Here is a 21,498-nt window from a genome sequence, read left to right as displayed (position 1 = left end):
TTGTGTCCTTTCCCAGAAGATAGACCATATGTAGTAAAAAAGAAAACATGCAGTGTTTGCAAATTTCCTGGGAAAAGTCTCTGTGTTTAAAAGTATGCTAGTTTGATTGCCATGTCTCTATTAAAGAACAAAACAACAAAAAATAAATATATCCCAAACGATGGGAGAGAGATATGACCGACTCTCTCCATTGGTCCACCATTCCTCTTGGGAATCTATTAAAGGGCCAGAACATCCTCTGCCTTCAAAGCAGTTGCCAGATCGTGTCAAAGTTGTATGAGGGTTGCAGATAAATTCCTCTAGGTCTTTCTCTCTGACCAAGGAAGCTGTTCCAGTTTTGAGGCTTGGGACTGCCGGACGGCAAAGTAGTTCAACTTTGGCAGAGAGATGGGAGCAGGGAGGGTAATATCTGAATTTCCATAGCGTTTTCTCGGATGGGAAATAAAGGGAAAGAAGACTTCCTTGACTCTGGCTTCTGGAGTCCTGCAATTTCCTACTCTCTGCACTAAAAGAAGTAAAATGAGGCTCAGACTAGACAAAGAACCATCTCCAATCCTGGCAGGTACTGAGATAGTATTACCATTTCAACTTTGTAGCCGAGCAAACAGAGGCTTCGAGAGATTAAGGAACTTGACACCAAACTTGGAATAATTACACCAAACCACACAGGCCTCAGGACATGTAATTTACCTGTTCGGATTGCAGCAGGTGAGCTCTCGAGGCCTCTTAACATTTCAAATACATGACATAAACAGAGCTATGGCCAAATTACACACATCTAGAAGAACCCTCCTTCATCCTAACACCTGGAATGCTTTCTCTGGACAACTTAAAAATAAATTCTTACACTACAGCCCTTTAGCTGACGAAGAGTTTGGGGAGCATTGGAGAGAACATTCTGCTAAAGAATTTGATGTGTCCAAAGTAAATGAGAAGTTTAACTATAGACTTGCGCCAGGTTTTTCTGCATATGAAGGTGATAGAGAATAAAGTTGTGGCTGGATGGATATTATAATGGGCCTTGTTTTCTATGTATCTGCAGGTTCCAGGACATTGAATGGAACCAGTTAAGGGGAACTGAAGCTTCTCTCTAAACCAGGGTTAAATGGCATATCTGTGCTCAGATGGGAAGGTTATACAGATTAGGTAACATCAGTGAACGATTTTCCTTTTCTTAAATAAAATTGGACTGTCCCTTCAAGAGTTATTGTTTATCATCGCGGTGAGTGTGTGTGTTCTAATAGTCCATGCATTCATTATTTACTTAATAAATATTGAGTGCCTACTATGCAAGAAACACTGATGTAGTTTCTGGGAATAAAGTAATGAACAAAAAAGACAAAACTTCTTACCATCTTGGAGCTTTTTTCATTCTGGTGGGGGAAGAGAATCAAAGCAATAATTAAGTAACATAAGTAGCTTGTCATATGCAAAGAATTACTATGGAGAAAAACAAAACAGAGAAGAGCAAAAGTGAGTGCAGGGTCGGGGGTGGGGATGTTTGCAATTTTAAGTAGAATAGTGAGGAGGTGACCTATGAGCCCTGATGTGAGTGAGGGTAGAATGTTCCAGATAGAGGAGCAGCAAATGCAAAGGCCACCAGGAAAGGCTGGGGAGGCTGGGGAAGAGTGGAGTTGGGAGAAAAGTGAGAGATATGGCCAAATAGGTAAGGGAGGGGCCGGACAGGCAGGACTCAGAAGATGCTATAGGACTGGAGCTTTCATTCAGAGCGGGATGGGACACATGGCAGGGATTCCAGCAGAAGGCTGATAAGATCTGACTTATTCTGTAATAGGATCACTTTGACTAATCTGTTGAAATTCAGCTGTAGGGAGGTCATTTGGAGTCTATTGCAATAATCCGGAAGAAAAGTGATGGTAGCTTTAATCAAGATCAGTGTGGTGGACGAGGCAACAAGTCCTTTGATTCTGAATATGTTTACTGACCTATTGAATGTGGGATGTGAGAAATGGGGGCGCAGATGACTCCTACATTTTTGGTCTGAGCAATTAGATGGATGGAGTTACTATTTAAGGGCAATCAGGAGTTCAGTTTTAAACATGCTAAGTTTGAGATGTCAACTGGATATTTAATGATAACCTATGAGTCTGTATTTCAGAGGAAAGTTTTGGACTGGAGAAAATAGTTGTAGGCTGGTACTTATGTCTTGATATTGATGAGCTCACCTAGGAAATGGATGTAGACAGAGAAAAGAAGTCCTAGGCCTGAGCCCTATTTTTTAAATTACAACTGAAAAAGCCTTTACTCTCTTATATGGGCAGTAGAGTGGGGAATATATTTTTAAAGTAACTTAGTTATCCAACTGTAATGAATAGAAAACCGTCAGTAAGGAATGGGCACGCTATTTTTTCCCCCTCTTAAAATATTTGCATTTAGTTATATATGAAGCACACACAGGCAGCTTTCTAATCCTTTATCCCTTTATTTGCATAGTGTTTTAAAGCTTCATAATAAATTCACATGCATTATTTCATCTTGTCTTTGAAAAATTCTGGGAGATAAATAATATTGGTGGAAGTCCATAATGAAGCTCAGAAAATAATACCTGAATTATTTACAACAGCCCCGTTAGGTGGGGTTATCGTCCTAATTGTTTTCATCTCCAATGTGCAAGCAAGGAAGTCGAGACAGAGTGAGATAAAGGGATTGGATCAAATTCAAGCTTTTCCAATATGTTAGCAACAGAGCTGGGTTTAGAATGAGTGTATTACAGTCATTGTAACTAACTGAGTGCTGATGACAAAGAAGTGAGTCCCATGCAGCTCTTGCCTCTTTCCCAACCTCCGCTCTCCTCTCTCCTTGTTTAGGGCAGGGCTTCTCAACCTGAGCGCCACTGACACGAGGGGCTGGATAATTCTTTGTCGGGATGGGGGGTGGTCCTGCGCCTTGTAGGATGTTTACAACATCCCTAACTTCTACCCACTGGATACCAGCAGTGCACCCCACCCCCACTGCGGTGACCAAAAATGTCTCCAGGCATTGCCAAATATGCCCTGCCGGGGGACGAAATGTCCCTGATTGAGAACCACTGGTTTCCGGGCTCCACTCTGCTTACACTGGGCTGGGAGCAGCCCCTCTGTCACCAGTTTCCCAGGGCAGCTGAGTGAGGGCATCAGAGGCTCTGGGCTGCAAGCCCTCTGCCTGGAGGTGCCTGGGGTCCCAAGGCTGGCCCGCCGTGGCATCCCCTGCCTGGTGGGATCGCTGTATCGCCTCTTCCACAAGGCCCTCTCCTTTGCTAATTCCTGCCTCTAAGGAGGTTGCCCCTTATACCCTCATCTTACTGCCTCCATTTGCTCTGTTCCCTCCAGTGTCCAGTAAAGAAAGCCAAGGACAGGCCCCTGGTGGTTCTCCTCTGATTCCATGTCTATTAGCTAAACGAACAGCAAGTGTATGTAGCTGTTAGACTGCAGGGGAAAATGTTAGATACCTGGACTTGATTGGATTATCTCTGATCAGGCTGAGTAAGTCGAGAAGCGGATGGATATTTGTTGGTAGAAAAAAATCCTATCACGTCAATCAAAAAGCATTTACTGAATACCTAACGTAAATTTGCTTACCACAGATGTGCCGTGTCCCACAATGCTAGCTGTGACATTTCCACATACCAATAAAGAAGCATGAATTTGGAATTTTACTCTAAGTATCTTATAGTTTTTTTATCTTTCTGATCTTCCCACCCCCTGGATATGCTTAGATTGCTTCAGAAAGCCTGGCTCGGTGCTCAGATTTTGTGTGTTTCAGTATATTCTATTGGAATGTTTTCTTTCAGACACTTGTGTCTGCCAAGTTGGTGACATTTCCCTCATGCATGCCTCGATGAGTCACCAAATGCTTATTGTTAAGCTGGAGCTTAATTTCTGCCTTGACTAACTCAGCTTTAGGCATCCGAACCTGCAAGGACTGTGCTCAGGAAGTGGGTCCAGGAGTGGCTAAGGAGAGGGCAGGGAGCTTTCTGCAAAGGCAGAAAAGGGGGACCTTTACCAGTTTGTTTTCCGATTTAAATTCATCAGGACAATCTATTCCTAATGCAGAGCATGTTGTGATTTTGTGAAAGAATTACTGCTCACTCCTCCACTTTTGAATTATTAGTAAGTGATCACCTGGATGATGAAAGGCCTAGGATACCATTTGGTTGGCAACGTGAAGCACTTGTGAATCTTCTCCCGTATTCCATTTTCTGGTTTTCTTTTTGAATTATTTCCTTATAGGAGGGTTTTCCTTATAGTCACCATGTGAATTATGCGGGTTACTGCTTGATTTGCTATATGCTTCTGTATTATTACAGAGTCATGAAGCTCCAGGAAAGGTTTAAATAGAGCAGCTCTAGAGCATTTTCCCAGGAGGGGTCTCATTTGGTACTGTGAGGTTTTCAGGACCAGTAACTGTCCCAGTTTTGTCGAAAAACCTTCTCCCCTGTCTATCTGCCACTATAAAGTTTGATAAAATTTCCCACTTTCCCAACCTCCCTTTAAGCTAGACCTGGTTCAGGCAAATGAGATGGGTGAGGGGATTTCTGGGAAGGATTTTTCCTCATTGATAAAAAGAGAGTAGTAAACAAGGATAGTACTTTCTTACCACCTGGCTACCCACCTGCTTCCTGCCTTTGACTTTAGCCAAGTAAGATGGCTGCAGCTGCGACAGCCACCTTGTGACCACGAGGGCTAAGTCTCTCTTCAAGGGAGTTGCAGAGATGCCAGACTCAGTGCCATAACAGAAGAGGAAACCCAACTAAAAGGGGTTTAAACAGTAAGGACATTTATTGTTTCCTTCGTGGTAGGTGTTTCCATAATCTACAGCTAAAAACAGCCTAACAACAGCTAAAGCTCAATCTCCAAAGTTCAGAGAGCTAATGCTAAAGCCAAGGAATCTTCTCTACAGGAATTCTCTTCCTTTATGCTTCTCTGACTCTGTATATGTAGTGTATAAAGTTAAAGAAACACAAACTCCTTCTACAACTGAACAATAAGAGGTATGGATAATAGTATAGAAAAAGATGTAATGTCAAATTATGTTTAATTTCAAGAATCTTTAAAATTGACCAAATCCAGCCAATAAGATAGCAAATGCAAGACTGAGAGTAGGTCCTAAAGATGCAAATCTCTATATAACACTGAAGTCTGAATTAAGGCAAAACAATGTGAGAGCTTTGCAATCTCATACTCTATGATTTAAATGACTTAATAATAATTTAATTTGCCCCTGGTCTCCTTTAGATCCTCCTCCACCCTGAAGTCAAGCTGTGAGTGAGCACATTCTCTTATTATCTGCAAAATAACCAGCATAAACTGGGAGCAGTTCCCCGGTGCTCTGAGCTGGATCCAGACACTTCCCTTTGGCTTTCTGTATCAAGTCTCGCAGTGTAGAAAGTGAAACTCCTCTCTAACGTTCTGAGCTTTCCTGAAAGGACTTGGCCTTTTGTTCATGTTTTGCCTACATTAGAGGCAAACGTAAAGTTGGTAAAAGGCTTGGGCGTGCAGATGGCATTTTGAATATAACCCTTTAAGGTACAGAACCTATGGGATTTGAAAATCAAAATTACGTTTGCACTGGCAGCTTGTATGCAATAAGGTTCATCTCCAAGTAACTTGAAAGAGCCGAGATCCTAAGCTGCCTGAATCAGCCTTTTGAAAGGAAAAGACGAGCTCAGCAGGCCATGACTGTGTTACTTCAGCGACTACAAGATGCTCAAATGTGCCAGATCTAAGCGGAGTAACGCACTGTGATGTGTTCGGAGGAAGAATTGGATTCCACAAGACAAGAAAGCCACTGATAGAGACTTTTATGCAAGTTGATTAATAAACTTCTGAAAGGATTACACCAAAATCAATGGCTTCCTCTAGAATAACGTACAACAGGACGTGAAAACTCCACTGACATCTGGCAGCAGAATTCACTGCAGGAAGGGAGCTGGTGCAGGTAGGATGACTCACGGGGAAGAAGGTGAGATCTGGAGGGCTTGGGTATTGACTGGCCCTGCAGAAGCCTGGAAGGAAATGGCTAACTGTTCAACTCAAGGGGCATTTTTTGTGCTATTGAACGAGGGTATGAGAGGAGAGGTGGATGGGAGGGGAGAGGCGTGAAGACATGGTGTGAGGCTGAGCAACTATAGAGCATTAAGTAGTCCAAGCACAAGGATGCTTGAAGTTCAACCTGAAGTTCTTTGAGAGGTAAACTCTTGTTTGGTCTCCCTCCAAATCTCCAATACAGTTATCTGATAAACACAAACACTGCCTTTGCGTGTGAATGTTTTTTGTGGGATTTGAGGAAGGGGCTGCAACTTACATCTGAATCTGTGCAATGCAGACCAGAGATAACGTCCATGGGGTGGCAAGGCAATGAGTAGATTGAAGAGGTGGGAGCCAGAGGGGAGCATAAGAATTTAAAGGCACCCTTCCCCCACCCACATTTGCTGGAACTGTTTGGAAATCATGGAGAGGGTTTGAGGGCTTGAGTCATACCATCCCATTACTTGCATTAAGACTTGTGAGGCCCCTATTGGATGGGGAGTTGGGTGCCTTCCTCAGGCTCTTCTGTGCGCCTGTGGGGTGAGCTGAGTCCTCCGTGGCTCTGGGCGCATCCTCTACTCTCCTGCCTCCTGCCCTCTGCCCTGAACGCTGGCCAATGTGACCCGGCTTCCCGTTGGCCTTGGCTCATGGGGAGCCCAACGCAGAGCCTCTGCAGGAGGTTAGAAGGAGGGAGGAGAGTGAAGTCAGCATTTCTATTCCCCTGACCTCCTCCCTCTGAGGTCACTCTGAGTTAAATGTGGCCTTGTCTGAAGATCACTTGCTTCCTTGTATAAGGGGACTGTCTCTTTCCAGGTTTCAGTGACCATTCCTTTCTTTTCTACCTCAGCACTAGATGGGGTGATCAACCATCTTCGTTTGCTGGAACTGAGGGTGTTCCCAGGACATGGGATTTTGAGTTTTAAAACTGGGACAGTCCTGGGCAAACAGGGACAAGTTTGTTCCCTCACCCTAGGAACGGTTAATAGCTCCTCTGCTGTTTCTAACTTCAGGTTACTAAATTATCCCTTGTGGTCCCCCTACACCCCATCCCTTTCTTTGTAAATTGTCCTTTTGTCAAACAAACAAACACACTCTCCCAGAATTATTTTACTCAAGGGCGTTGTCTCTTTTCTGTTGGGACTTGACACTGGGTATCCATGAATACTCATGTCCTCTCTACTTAGGTTTCTTCTACTGCCCAATAAAAGGTTTACACTAGAACATTCCCTTACATCTTTCCGGCTCCAACATCATGAAGTTGTTGAAAAGAACATCATGATCTTTATCTCTCTTTTTTTAAAATTTATTTACTTTTTATTTTTGGCTGCGTTGAGTCTTCGTTGCTATGCACTGGCTTTCTCTAGTTGCAGCGAGTGGGGGCTACTCTTCGTTGCCGTGCTCAGGCTTATTGTGGTGGCTTCTCCTGTTGCGGAGCACAGGCTCTAGGCGCGCAGGCTTCAGTAGTTGTGGCGCACGGGATCAGTTGCTCCGCGGCATGTGGGATCTTCCCGGACCAGGGCTCGAACCCATGTCCCCTGCGTTGGCAAGTAGGTTCTTAACCACTGCACCACCAGGGAAGCCCCGATCTTTATCTCTTAAAATTTTGTAACTCTACTTAATTCATACTGTCATCTTCTGGTAATTCTGCCTAAAGAATTCTTGAGGGCATCCGATTACCAGGCCTCAGCTCTGCCCTGGGGAAACTGAGATGCAGGGTACATAGTCCCGGCCCTGGAGAGGGTCATGTGTGGTCTAGGGGGAGGGAAAGAGGGAGATGCCAGACTGTCAGCAGATTATTTCAGCACAATGTGCTACATATATGCTAAACGAGATTTATACAAGGTGTCCTAGAAGCCCAAAGAGGGGTAGCCAACTAAGCCTAGGAGGTCACGGAAGGCTTCCTGGAGGAAGGGACACCTGAACTGAGTTTTAAATAAGGTGTAGGGCCCAGGTGTTGGGGCAGAGGACATGAAAAGGGCAGACAGAGTATTCCTTGCAGAGGCCTGGAGGAGGCCAAGGACATAAGTCCTAAGAGGAATATGGGAGGATTTGGGGGTGGAGTAAATTAGCTGTTCAGTTTGGGTGGACCCTAAGATGTGAGGCAGGAGATGAGTCTGGAGAAGTAGGCAAGGCCAGATTATAGAGGGTCTGGCAGGCTGCTGAAGAAGGTGACCCTTTACCTTGTGGATGACGGAAAGCCACTACATGATGAGCTTTGTCATTGAGCAGGGTGATCTAATATTTAAATATCCAGTTTCTTTCTGAAAATTAAACACAAAGAGCCCCTCTGAACCACCACCAACAAAAAATAATGTGTGTTCAGCAAACTTCCTGAGGTCTTGCTCATACAATGGAACTTGAAATCCACATTTTTAGTTATATGAAATGATCAAGTGATGCTGCTATTAGGAAAAGTCATCAAACTCTGCCCCAAAGCCTTCTCTGCAGGAAAAATAGCAGATACTAGGCTTGATAGATTCACCTTGATTGTCTTCATTCATTTATTTCAATATTCATTTTGGTTCACCCAAATTTTGAGGTTTTGAGGACAAAAACTATATCTTATTTATATTTGCCTCACCAGCAATTAAGACATTGTTTGGCACATGGAGGGGTCAATAAATATTTGTTCCATGAAAAATGTCTGTTCCACTGAGTGCCTGCTGAACAGTAAGTACCAGCTGCACTAAGGCCAAGAAGTAGAGTAACAAGACCCAAAGTTTCTGTCCTCAGTACATTAAAGGCTGCGGGTGGACCTTGAATTGAACAAACCCACTATAAAAGGACATTTTTGTTCTTTTAGTGAAATTTGAATGTGGAGTGGGTACGAGATGAAATCATTATTATTTTGTTAGGTGTAATAACAGCATTGTGGTTGTATGACAAAACATCTTTTTAAAATGGTAAAATTCAAAGTATTTAGAGTGAAATAACACAATGTCAGGAATTTACATTAAAATATTGTCACTTATGCCTCAAAAAGTTTGTTTAAAAACAAAAAAAATATATAAATTACTGCCAAAACAAGAAAGAAAGAAAGAGAGAAAGAAAGAAAAGAAAGAAAGAAAGAAGGAAGGAGAGAAGAGAGGAAGGAGGGAGAGAAGGAAGAAGTTAGCTGGTTCCAGTCTAGGAGAAGCTTCTAGATTTGAAAACGCAACATTTGCAGTGTTATATACACTGGTGAGTAAATTCGTTTTGCGATGGGGCGTGAAGAAAAGCATAATTACAGTGTGGGTAGAGACCAAGAAGCATGAATCCTAGAAGAGGTATATTTTGAGTCAGGTCTCTTAGGTTCATAACAAGAGCTCATGTCAAATTGAAGCCACCCTTTCCTGTTCTCTATTTTAGTAGAACAATGTTTCTCACTTCCTCTCCAAGTATAGCATCCTTTAGAAGAAACATAATGGGGTAAGACACTCTCTTGTGACAACTTGGTTACAATAAATAAAAATGATCTGAGTAGTTATCTAGAGATGATGTTCCTTGGTGGCTAACCGTGTGACCCTGGTTACTGACAATAATAACATGATTGTTTATTTCCCAAATTCATGAAAATCTTACAGAGTATCTACTCTGTCTTGAGTGATGCATTAGGCATGGCAGCAGAAAACAGGACAAAGTTCCTGCCTTCATGATGCTTACATGCTTGGGCACTATGGTCATAGTTTACAAACAGCTTTTGTGTATAGGATTGTTTTCTTGGCTTCGATCTTGAAAACAATCTGGTGAGGTTAGCTGCGGTTTATATGACCTTCCTTTCAAACGTAAGGGTGGGTTGGTTCATGCCTTGCTCATGGTCACGCTAATAAATGGCAGCAAGTATGATTCAAACTTGGATCTTCTCACTTGGAGTCCAGCCCTGTCCCCAGCGCACCACAGGCTGCTCTTTCTTATGTTGCATCTGTGAACCAAAATGCAATGCAGGTGCCATGTGCACATGGCTGGATGTCTAGAAGGGGGGAGCAGTGCCAGTTCTTCTGGCCACAAGCACACTTTCTACTTGGAGCTGCTCTGTGGTGCAGCTCTGAGGGCGGCTCTGTTAACTACCAGCACGTTGTGACACTCCAGGGGAGATTTTCTGTTACCAGTTAATTATCACTTAAATTTGTCAAGAAGGGAAAAAGCGCCTCTCACATCTTATTTTAAAATATAAAAAACCTTGGAAAAGTTTGAGGGTGATTTGCTGCTCTTCCAGCTCCACAGGCGGCCTCAGCCAGACCTGAAACAAGTATTGGCAGAAGGGCTGTCAGTGTGGTGCCCCTGAGGCACTCCACGGGGGTGGCAATCCCAGGCCGGAGACTGTACACCGAATAAGATGCAAACGACACTGGTGAGTGCCTGGGAAGGGAAGAGAGAGGATGGAAATGGAAGATGGATCTCAAAGCAATGAACTGGAAATGATTTGTACCCAGAAGGGTTGCTGATGCCAAGAGAATAAAGCCAGACACAAAAGACCACATATCGTAGGATTCCATTTATGTAAAATATCCAGAGCAGACAAATCCATAGAGGTAGATAGAAAACAGATTAGTGGTTGCCAGGGGCTGGGAAGCGGGGAGGAAGGATGGGGATGCAGTCGTGGGTCCTTAATGGGTATAGATTTCCTTTTCGGGTGATAAAGATGCTCTGGAACAAGGTGGTGGTGAAGGTTGCACAATATTGTGAACGTACTAAATGTCACTGATAGTAATTTTTATGTTAGGTGTATTTTACCAAGTTAAAAAAAAATATATATATATATATACACACACACACACACATAAACTTAAAAGAATCATCTTACTGGTTGGTTAATCTCAAAACTATTATAATTTTGCAACACACCTGATGAGTGGTCATCCAGATTTTATCAGAATATCTTCTCTGAGAAGAGCATTGTCATCTCAAAATTAAGCTTATTTCATTTTAGGAAGCCTTGATTGTTAGAAAGTTCACTATTAAAGTGACTTAAAAATCTACGAGAGCGAGAGTGACAGAGAGAGAGAGAGAGAGAGAGAGATTGCCCAGTGATTAGGATGAAAGGGTATCAGGTACCTCAGACATTTCCCTCATTTATATTTATATCTGTGCCTTGAGAGACTGCAGTTGCATTTCTGGGCAAAGGGCAACAGTCTTGCAAAGACAGCTGAGTGAGAGTGTGCTCCAATCTAGAGCGGAGTTGCTACATTTTGGGATGCAGAAGTTCTGTCTGGGATTATTCCAGACCTTGGACTGTAGATTATTCAAAATCTAACTTTATGGAGCACTGCACCTGATAGACAGGAATCTAGGAAAAATTTCAGAATTTTCTGTGGGAAGAAATATACACCCATGCTCGTTTTAAGATGAGAAAATAGGTTCCCACCTGAAAAAAAATGCATGAGAAAAACCACATTACCAGAAATCTTATGGGTTTTATAAGCAGATCTACAATACAAAGTCTTTAAATGATGAAACCCCCAAGGACTTTGATTTGACTTATAAAATATAATTTGTCCACTTTTCCAAAAAACGTCTGCTGTGTAAATTCAAGCACCCATGCGCCTTTCCCTTTATTTATATGCTATAACCTAAATAGCACAGACACATACATAGTTTAATATTAGGAGAGATTAATAGTCTAGAAATTATTTTATAATCTGGTTTAATTAATAGTGAAAAAAATCAGTAGAAAAAAGTAAGTGGTTCCCTCTGAGCAGGGCTCAGGGAGTACTGGTGGGAAAGGACGCTAGCAGTTTATTTTGATTCTGATTCACCCAGGGCAGGGCTCCCAGTCCCAGCTCCCTTTCGCGCTTCTCACAGCTCCTCGGAAGTGCCCTGAGTAATGAGGGCTCCCTTCTATGGGGGTGCCAAAGAGCTTTGTGGCAGAACAAAGGAAGATGTGAATTTTGTCCCTGGGAACTAGCGCTGTTTTTTATTTTGAAAGCCCTGCTTTTAGATGGTTCCCAGCATAGGAACATTTGAACAATGTCTTATCTTTTATCATCACTGCAGCGGAAAAATACTAGCCTGAGGCTGTGGGCTGCTTAAAGCTGTCAGAGCCTGCCCACCTTTCGTATTTCGTGATGACTTGATGACGTTAGAAGCTTTCTGCCACCCATACTCAGATCTGACTCAACATGGGAAGAATCCAGAAATACCAGAGCAATTCAGGAAAAACGGAAGAGCAGCAAGGGAGAAGCCAAGAGGAGAGGAAGCTTTGTTTTCGACCCGGATTGAAGGAGACAGAACCAGGTTAAGACACAAAGGATGTGAAAAACATTTATCTTTCCCAGAAAGTGGTGAAAGCTGGGGAACACAGGACCCACGCAAAGCTCCTATTCACTGAAGCTTCGAGGCCTATGATTTTCTCTAACTGTGGGAGGGGCAGGTGGTTTGAGATTAAGGAGAGGCCCAGAACGCAGTGTGATGGTGACAACTTTGCTTCTCCCTCCCTTCCTGTGGATTGATTAGGCAGGCGGGCAAATCGGTGTGCAAAGAATAGTTCTGCTGGATAACAGCTGCGTCAGTGGCACGTTATGCAGTTTTGCAGGCACATACTGATCTGCAGTCGCAGAGAAATGAAATTATATGAGGCCAAGGGCTCTGCGGTGCCAGCTTCAGGGCTAAGCGTTGGCCTGGCCACTCTCTGCTCCCGGAAGGGTTTTATTTGCAGTCTGTCTCACAGCCTGCAGTTCCCTGCTGTGCCCTCCCTAGCCCGGAGGTGGTGTTTACTCACTCAGGTGAAGAGGACATTTTAACTCTCCATCTTCTCCTCCAGCGTGCAGTATTGATTTTCTGCTGGAAGGAAGGAAGAAAGACCTTTCTTCAAAGTACCTTTGGAGGCAGAGTTGGCCGTGGATCGGGTTTAGTGAGAAAGGATCCATATTCAGGGAACGTGGAATCTCTTTCTCAGTTGCAAATTGTGTTTGTGCAATTTACTAGTCATAACAAGTTCATGTTTCACTGTTAGTTGTTCAAGAAAAATCCAACAGATTGAAGCTGCTTCATCACTTGATTAGTCTAAACAAGTTCGGATAATTAGCTTGGCTAATTAATACCTATGTCTAGTGTGCAGTTTGAGTTGACATATTTTGAAGGTGGTGACAGTTCAAAAATGTAGAAATAATTACTCCATAAAACTGGGCATGAGGCATAGTTCCATGGGATTTCACCTTGAATATGCAAATGCTCTCCCTTTTGAAATGTGATTTGCAACAATGAGGAGTATTTGAAAATTCTCCAATCTGGAAATGCTTTTTTTTTTTTTTCAGGAGTTTATGGAAACGCTGATCCTGCCTTAAAGGCATAAAATGCTTTCCAGTAACATCTAATAAAGGAAAAAAATGAACAGAGCTATCTCTTGCTCTAAAAACTCAGGTATATAGTATGCTGAATTTGTAGTCTTGATAAAGCAGAGAATTTGTTTTTTATTACTTTGAAATTAAGTGCTCAAGTTCAATGCCTCCCCATCACTTCCCAAATTAAGTACAGATTCCCCAGCCTGGGTTTCAAAAGGCCTGAACCACATACCCAACCTCTACAGGCCAAATGTGAGATTGCAACGTACTTTTATTAAATATAAATACCACAAGATACTGTACTTAGGTGTAGGGGAAATTCCGGAGGCCATGAGTGAGAGGAAAAGACAGGAGACCAAAGGAAAACAGATTTATCGATTCATTGATTCCTTCGAGGTCTATTTCCTGAGAAGTAACCGAAGGAGATGCATGGTGAATGGTACTCAAAAGAATCATAAAATGAGAAAAATGTCATTAATAAGTTATTGGCAGCTGGAGGTGGAAATACTAATTTACTCTGCAGCATGCCTTCTTTGTTTCGGAAAGGACCAACTTTGGTGGTGCCACGTAGTTATTAAGATGTTGGGCAGAGAATTCCCTGGCGGTCCAGTGGTAAAGACTCCGTGCTTTCACTGCCCAGGGCCCGGGTTCGATCCCTGCTGAGGGAACTAAGATCCCACGAGCCGCGCAGCGGGGGCCAAAAAAAAAAAAAGATGTAGGGCAAATGTGGATTGGGACCAAGGAGGGTTCTTGGAGGAAGGGAACAAATCCCTTTGCGTTGAAGTTTAACGTTCTGTGTCTGATGGGTTGAAGTGACCATGACTGAGGACAGCTGTTTATAAATAAAGATCTCAAGAGGAAACTCATCTTAAGGAAGAAGGCAGTCTAGAGTGGTGGCCAAGGCAGCGCATCATTAGAAAAAGACACAGGGCATCAGGGCATGGCTGATGCTAGAACACCTCTTGGCCAAGGAGCGTGTGTGTGTGTGTGTGTGTGTGTGTGTGTGTGTGTAAACGTAAAGAGCTGAGTCAACAACAGATTATGGCTTTGGAAGGCCAGGCCAATCACAGAGTTCTGTGAGCACTGCTGTGTGTGAGCCTGGAGCAGAGATGCTCCTCCAGACCTTCCCTCACCTGAGGAAATACCGTCACGGCAGCAAGTTCCTGTGGCCTGAGCATGACCAGGAGTGGACGGGGCTGCTCGGGGCTGCCAGTGCCTGGTAGAGGGCACTTTTTTTGACAGAGACTCCATGTTGCACAGCATGGGGCTTTTCAAAATATAGGCACGATTTTCCAGCTTATTGGAGTTCCTGACTTATCTTGTAGCTGGGGGGTTGGGAGGAGACTTTCTATTGAGGAAGGCATGCATTATTGAGATAAATGGAAATAGGGATCTGAGATGGTTGGTTTTAAAATAAAATTAAATGTGACCTAATCTTTCTTGTGCCCCAAAATGGGCAAATCAGTCAGGGCTCTTCACACAAACTCTATCTATCTATCTATCTATCTACCTATCTATCTATCTATCTATCTATCTATCTATCTTCTATCTATCTATCTTCTATCTATCTATCTATCTCCTATCTATCTATCTATCTTATCTATCTGGCCTATCTGTCAGAAATTATACCAATAGGAAGGGAGAGAGACAGAGAAAGAGGGAGAGATTTATTTTATGGAATTGGTTCATGTGATTATGGGGGCTGCCAAGCCCCAAATCTGTAGGGCTGGCAGGAAGTCTGGAAATTTAGGTGAAAGTTGATGTTGTAATTTTGAGTCCAAGATCTGTAGGGCAGGACAGCAAGCTAGAAACTCAGGCAGGACTTCTATGTTACAATCTTTTAGGCAGAATTCCTTCTTCCTTAGGAATCCTCAGTTTTTGCTCTTAAGGCCTTTAAATGGTTGGATGAGGCCTACTCACATTATGGAGGATAATCTACTTTACATAAAATCAGCTAATTGTAAACGTTAGTACATCTACAAAACATCTTCACAGTAATATCTAGACTAGTATTTGACCAAACAACAGGGCATCTATAGTCTAACCAAGTTGAACTGTAAAATTAACCATCACACTGGGGAAACAGGCCAGGCTGGCCATTTACCAAAGAAACTTCCAACTTGATAATGGAATAGTGAATTTATGACAAAACGAAGTATGCAAAGTAGTATGTGGTATGTGTCATAAAAGGGATGCAAACTAAGTGATATAGGGGTTCTGAGGAGTGGGAGCTGGCAAAAACCTGGGGGTGACCCAGACAAGGACATTTCGGATAGAAGCAAAGGCCAGAACAGTTTCAGAGGAAAATCTCAGAGGAAAACATTGAATTGACATAGCAGAGCATAGCATGAGACATGTAGGAAAGCACTAGAAGACTGCAACAGACAGGACACTGAGACTTAAATGGAAAGAGAGGGGGGCTGGTGGGAGTTTCTGAACACGGGAGTGCTTTTGTATACAGTTACAGGGGGTTAAGGGTGTCATGGAAGGCTTGATTTTTTTAATATGGTAGAAATGTGATTAGAATTGTGCTCCAGGAAGACTACTATAATAAAGGTTTTCTGGATAAATGTGACAGAAAGTGATTCAGGATAAACAGTTGGAAGGCTCATAGCTATTATGCAGTGAAGGATGGAAATCAAGGTTGAAGCTGTAGCAATTAAATTAAGGGGTCATGTTTTAAAGATATGACAGAAGTCAATCTATAGGACATGTCAATTAATTGAGGGTAAAGCAAACAGGAATGGGAAGAGTAAAGGCAGATATTAATATTTCCAGACAATATGAATGAAAAAGTAAGGGTAATACTAACAGGACTAGAGAATTCAGGAAGAGAAACTGGTATGGAAGACAAGGTAATGATTTCATCTTCTGACATCTTGAGTTTGACATGCTGGAGGGACAATCTGGTGAAATTCTTTAGAATCCAGTTATAAACATGGTCTGGAACTCAGGAAGGAGGTCAGGATTAGAAATCTATGTTTGTTTCTAACGATTGTCTAGGTTAAGGTATGTCTGTGATACTCCCATGGTGGAGTCTTTGCCCTTCCAGGCAAATATCTCTTCATATTTACAAGGACAATACCATAGAGTGGTTAAAATTTTTCTTTTGGCTTCAGCGAGGTCCTACCCAGTTATTTACAGACTCTGTAAACATTGGGGGTGTTACTGAGCCTCCTTCTGCCTTGGTTTCTTTATCTGTAAGTTGGGAACAATAACATCAGGATGGTTGTATTTGCTAAGTTAATACGCATGAAATACCTGGCTGGGCTACTGTTATGCTCCTGGGACTCTTAACAGAGGTGCCTTTCCTCCTGCGGCTCAGATCCTCACCTGTGGATACCAGACATTCCTCCCTCTCCTGCCCACCCCAAATCTCACGTGAAACTCCTTTTCCTCTGCCAGTACGAGGTGAATTCACCTGGAGTGGTGAGAAAGTGCAATCCTTACCTGTCTGTCTATGGATATTCTTCTTTATTCTCCTCTGTATCTTGAGAGATTAGTTGATGATGTGAAGGTTGGGTTGTACCCTTAGCCTGAGGATGTGTATCTCTGGTTTAGGTCCACTTATATAGACAGAAAAGAAGTTTTCTTTACCTGTTCCCTGGAAGAAGAAAAATCAATCCTTAATCAGACAAACGTACTTGTGTAGAGATGATGGCTGAAGCTGCAGGAGTGGATGGCATTGCCAGTGGAGTGGGTGTAGAAAAAGAAGAGCATCTAGAACAGAACCTTGGTGGATACTATCATTTTTGAGTCTTGGAGAAGAAAAACTTGCTATAGTTATCACTAATAAGACAACCATAATTAATAGCAAGAGTCTTATTTCTTTTGTTCACCGCTGTATCCCCAGCATTTATTCATTCAACAAATACTTATTGATATCTATGAAATATAAACCACTAAATAGGCATTGTGCACATAGCAGTGAACAAATTAGGCAAACAATTTTGGCTTTCATGGAGCTTAGACTGTAGTAGGCACTTTAAAAAATACTTGTTAAATGAATGAATAAATATTTGAACAAGAAGCATGTCTGCAGAAAGGGGGCCTCTAGTATGTGCAAGCACTGCATTTGGTAGGCACTGGGAAGTCTGTAAAGGAATAAAGATAGGAGGTAATTCTTGGAGGATGGACAGGATTTAGAGGAATGGAAAGAAGGGCGAATGTTCGGAAGACGGATGCAGGGAGAGCACAGAGATGGGTATTTGCATGATGTCTTTAAGGAGTAAGAAGACAGTGGCTGGCAAGTTTGGGGGAGCATTCAGCTGCCCACAGGAGTGGAGAGGCAGAGAGTAGAGATAATGAGGTCAAAGAACTTGACTCATGTTGCAAAATAAAGAACATGAGGTTCCTATTTTGCGCAGGAGCCTTCATCCATCATCTCCAAATCAACAAATTTGACCATTACAGCATTTGCTGGTCAGTAAGGAGAGGAAACTAGCATCTGTTAAGCTTCTACCAAGTGCCAAACATTAGATCAGCAGCTATGCGTATATGGGACTTAAATGAATTTATCTCCACAACATTCATGTGCACAGCCATCCTATTTCTTTTCTTATTAAATCAGGTTTTATCTGGATTGGCTCAGACCAGCCAGGGTTGGTGAGAAATTGAATTTCCGTTTTTGCTGGAGAGGAATAGGCTTCGGCTCCCTTGCGGGGCGGGGCGGGGGAAGTGCCGTAGCCTCAGGATCTGCACAAGCCAGGAAGCTTAAAAAGGACTTCTGGTGTTTGGTCCACTGTTACTAAGACGTTTATATTGTGTCTCCTCTCTTCGTCAGCTTAGTGCCTGGACCATTGCTCCTGCCTCCCAGCCTTGAGGTGCTTGATGTCAAGTCCCCACTCATCCACTGGGGACCTCCAGTAGGGCTTCTGCCATCTTTAGGAGCAGGTTTCTGGCTCTCCTCCCGGCCCCAGTCTTCTCAGTACCTGGGGTGGGACACTCGTTTCCTCATCAAAGCACCTGCTCCCCCCCATCTCTCGTCCATAACTGCCCTCCCATACTCTCCTGTGCGGAGGTTGTCTTCAGGGCAGCTCATGCAACCAAAGAAAAAGTTCTTTCCCTCTGTGGTCAAGAAGTCTAAGACACGGGCCTATTCTGCCAGGACATGGGAGGGGGAGGGAAGAGGGGAAAAAAGAAAAAAAAATCAGTTCATTTTCTGGCATTTCCTAGAGAAGCAAGAATAATACAAAAATTAATATGCCAGTGTGTTATCTCGCCATATGCATTATCTCCTCTAATCCTCCAAATCACAGCATGAGATAGGTACTGTTACTAAGATTTTATGGAAGAATTAATTCATTCAATAAGTATTTATTCTCTCTGCCTTACAGTGTCCCAGGCTCTGGAGAACAACAACAACAACAAAAAACCCAGCAACAACAAAAAACAGTGGGGCTTCCCTGGTGGCGCATTGGGTGAGAGTCTGCCTGCCAGTGCAGGGGACACGGGTTCGAGCCCTGGTCTGGGAAGATCCCACACGCCACGGAGCACCTGGGCCCGTGAGCCACAACTACTGAGCCTGCGCATCTGGAGCCTGTGCCCCGCAACAAGAGAGGCCGCGATAGTGAGAGGCCCGCGCACCGCAATGAAGTGTGGCCCCCGCTCGCCGCAACTAGAGAAAGCCCTCGCACAGAAACGAAGACCCAACACAGCCAAAAATAAATATAAATAAATAAATAAATTTATAAAAAAAAAAAAAACAGTAAATAAGACAGAAAAAAATCCAAATGAAGACACTAAGTCTCTGAAAGTAAATACTGTGCTTGGGATCACATAATCCATAAGTGGAAAAGCTACGATGAGCCCAGGACTATTTCTCCAAAGTCCACACCATTTTATGCTGCTTTTGCAATATGAGTTATTCTGCAGAAAACTGCTTGGGCTTTTGACAGACTTCTTGGGAGAATAAAGTGTGATAATAATAGTACTTATCATGTAGTGATTGCCTATCGTGTAGCAGGCAATGGAAGAGATTGCCGGCAGTATCTCATTTAATCCTCACAAGAAACCCACATTGTCATTTTTCATGGTTCAAGGAAACTGAAAATTAACAGCACGTTTCTTGCCAAGATCACTGGACCAGCATGTGAGTGAGCAGAACTTCAATCTAAATATCATTATTCCAATCTGGGGTGCTAAAGAGTACTGTTCCTCATCCTGATTGCCTTGGGGTCTTGTTAAGTAGAAGCTCCTCCTTTCTCCCATCTTGGTTCTGCCTCCGGCTGGGAAACCTGTGGTGGGTCGGGTATGGATTAGCCAGCTTCTCATTCTTGTTCCTCAGTTACCAGCATCTACTGTTTTGGGTTTCTGCAGGTCTGGTTATAGAGGTCAGAGAGGACAGGCAAGGCACAGGGAAAGTCTTATGACTTGATCCCTTTCGTGGACAGTGAACGTCCAGCATTAATTCTTTATCCCAAGGGTCCCTACAGACGTTTCTTGTGGGCCCCCCACTCTGGACTAGGCTTCCAGAGGCCCCTTTGGGTAGCCCAGACTCTATTTAGACTTCTCAGACATAATTGAGGGGCTGGTCCCTACAGCCTTTAAACTCCGAAGAATACATGTTTCACTCTCTAAATGGTTCTTTTGAAGCCCCCTTACCTGGTTTAATGTGGCAAAGGGCAGGATCACCTCCTTGTCTTCTGCCCTGGATGGGTGACCCAGAGGGAAGGGAAAAACCTGACCCAAAGTCATCCTCATTGCCTGCCTCTGCAAAGGCTCAGTGAATTTCTTAGTGTCTTTTACACACCCTGGAGCTGGAGGGTGGGCTAAGGTGGCAGGAGTATCCCAGTGGGACCTGCACAGATTGTGAGACTATTTGGAACCTCTGCTGAAAACACACAAAAAGTGTCATTTAATATCCAGTTTGCATTGGTCCCAGAAGCTGCTTAAGGATGCACAAGATCATAGGCTTTGGAATCAAATTGCCCAGGTTTGCATCTTTTTTCTTTTCCTTACTAGCTATATGAAGTGAGGCAATTATTAACTTTTATGTATATCCATTTTCTCTGCATATCCATCTATAAGACAGGGATTCTACCTACCAACCTCATAAGGTTGTTGGAAGAATATAGGAGGCAAATACGTGTTAACTGAAGCACAACGCCGGTCATGTGGCTAATGTCCCCAAACTGAGCTGTTATTATTCTCACCACGTTGTCCTGTACATCAATTTCTGAGACAGATTGAAGATAAACACTTCTGAGTTTAGAGCACAGGCTTTTGTAAAACCGAAACTCAAGAGGCAGATATAAGAGGTAAAATATATATGAGTTCTTTTAGAACTATGGCTTAATTGGATTTAGGGCTGCCATGATTTCATTTCCCTTTCGAGAAAGGGAGTTTGCTGTCTAGTTTGGGCTGCTGTATTTCTTTCAGTGTGGTGTTACTATTTTCAGGTTGATCAGAAGCAATGTGCCGTGGTAATTAAGCCAGAAGACACCGGGGCAGTCAGACTTAGCCTCTGATCTCGGCTCTGACACTTGATAGCTACTATGACTTTTTGCAAGTTACTTAATTTCCTCATCTGAAACACAAAAACAATACTTGTGCTTACTTCATAAAGTTGTTGTGAGGATTAAATAAGATAATGTAGGTAAAGAGCCTGGCACAAAGGTGGGCTCAAAAAATGGTAGCAATGGTATGGTAGATGGTGCTAGAGTTTGGTTATTGATCATGGATTAGAAGCAAAATGTCTTTTGACTTTTGTTGTCAACAGATCTAAATTGTTAGAACTAATCTCCCCAAAGTAGGTTGGATCTGCTACAGAAAAATTTGAATGTATTAGACTATGAACACACAATCTCAAAAGCTGACATAATGATTGGTGCTGGTGGAGAGGGGTCTGGTTGACTTATTGAGAAAGGCTCAGGTTTCATCTAAATCCCTAAAAATAGTGCTAGAAACAGGGACGGACCATGGGGGTTCAAGGCCCCTCACTGGGAGGTGGAGAGCTCTCTGCTTTCCTCTCAGACTTTGCCAAATGTTTCTTCCACCTTCTCTTCAAAGTATGAGCCTGTTGGTCTCAAAGTCATCCCAGAAGGCCCTTCCCTCAGTCCAAATCCTTGGCATTTATCTGACCATTGGCTTAATCCAGTTCAGGTTAGGATATGCATTTTGTGTCTATTCTTAGTTGTGCTCAGTTCTTTTTACCATATCTTCCTCTTCAGAATATAGTGGAACTGCTCTGGGGACAGATGTAATGAGCCAGG

At 43.1% G+C, this 21,498-nt stretch overlaps 1 long non-coding RNA gene across 1 annotated transcript in view; it reads left to right on the top strand.

Moving 5' to 3' along the window:
* The first annotated feature begins 4,226 nt into the window (after positions 1–4,226).
* Positions 4,227–21,498, top strand: part of LOC309615176 — a 34,905-nt gene continuing 17,633 nt past the window's right edge. Inside the window, exon 1 of the long non-coding RNA XR_014236591.1 lies at positions 4,227–19,376. This is a non-coding gene — a long non-coding RNA (uncharacterized lncRNA). The remainder of the gene's footprint in view (positions 19,377–21,498) is intronic.

Source organism: Balaenoptera borealis (genome assembly GCF_965194805.1).
Source record: "Balaenoptera borealis genome assembly, chromosome: 17".
Lineage (NCBI taxonomy): Eukaryota > Metazoa > Chordata > Mammalia > Artiodactyla > Balaenopteridae > Balaenoptera > Balaenoptera borealis.
This window is presented reverse-complemented; position numbering and strand designations above follow the sequence as displayed.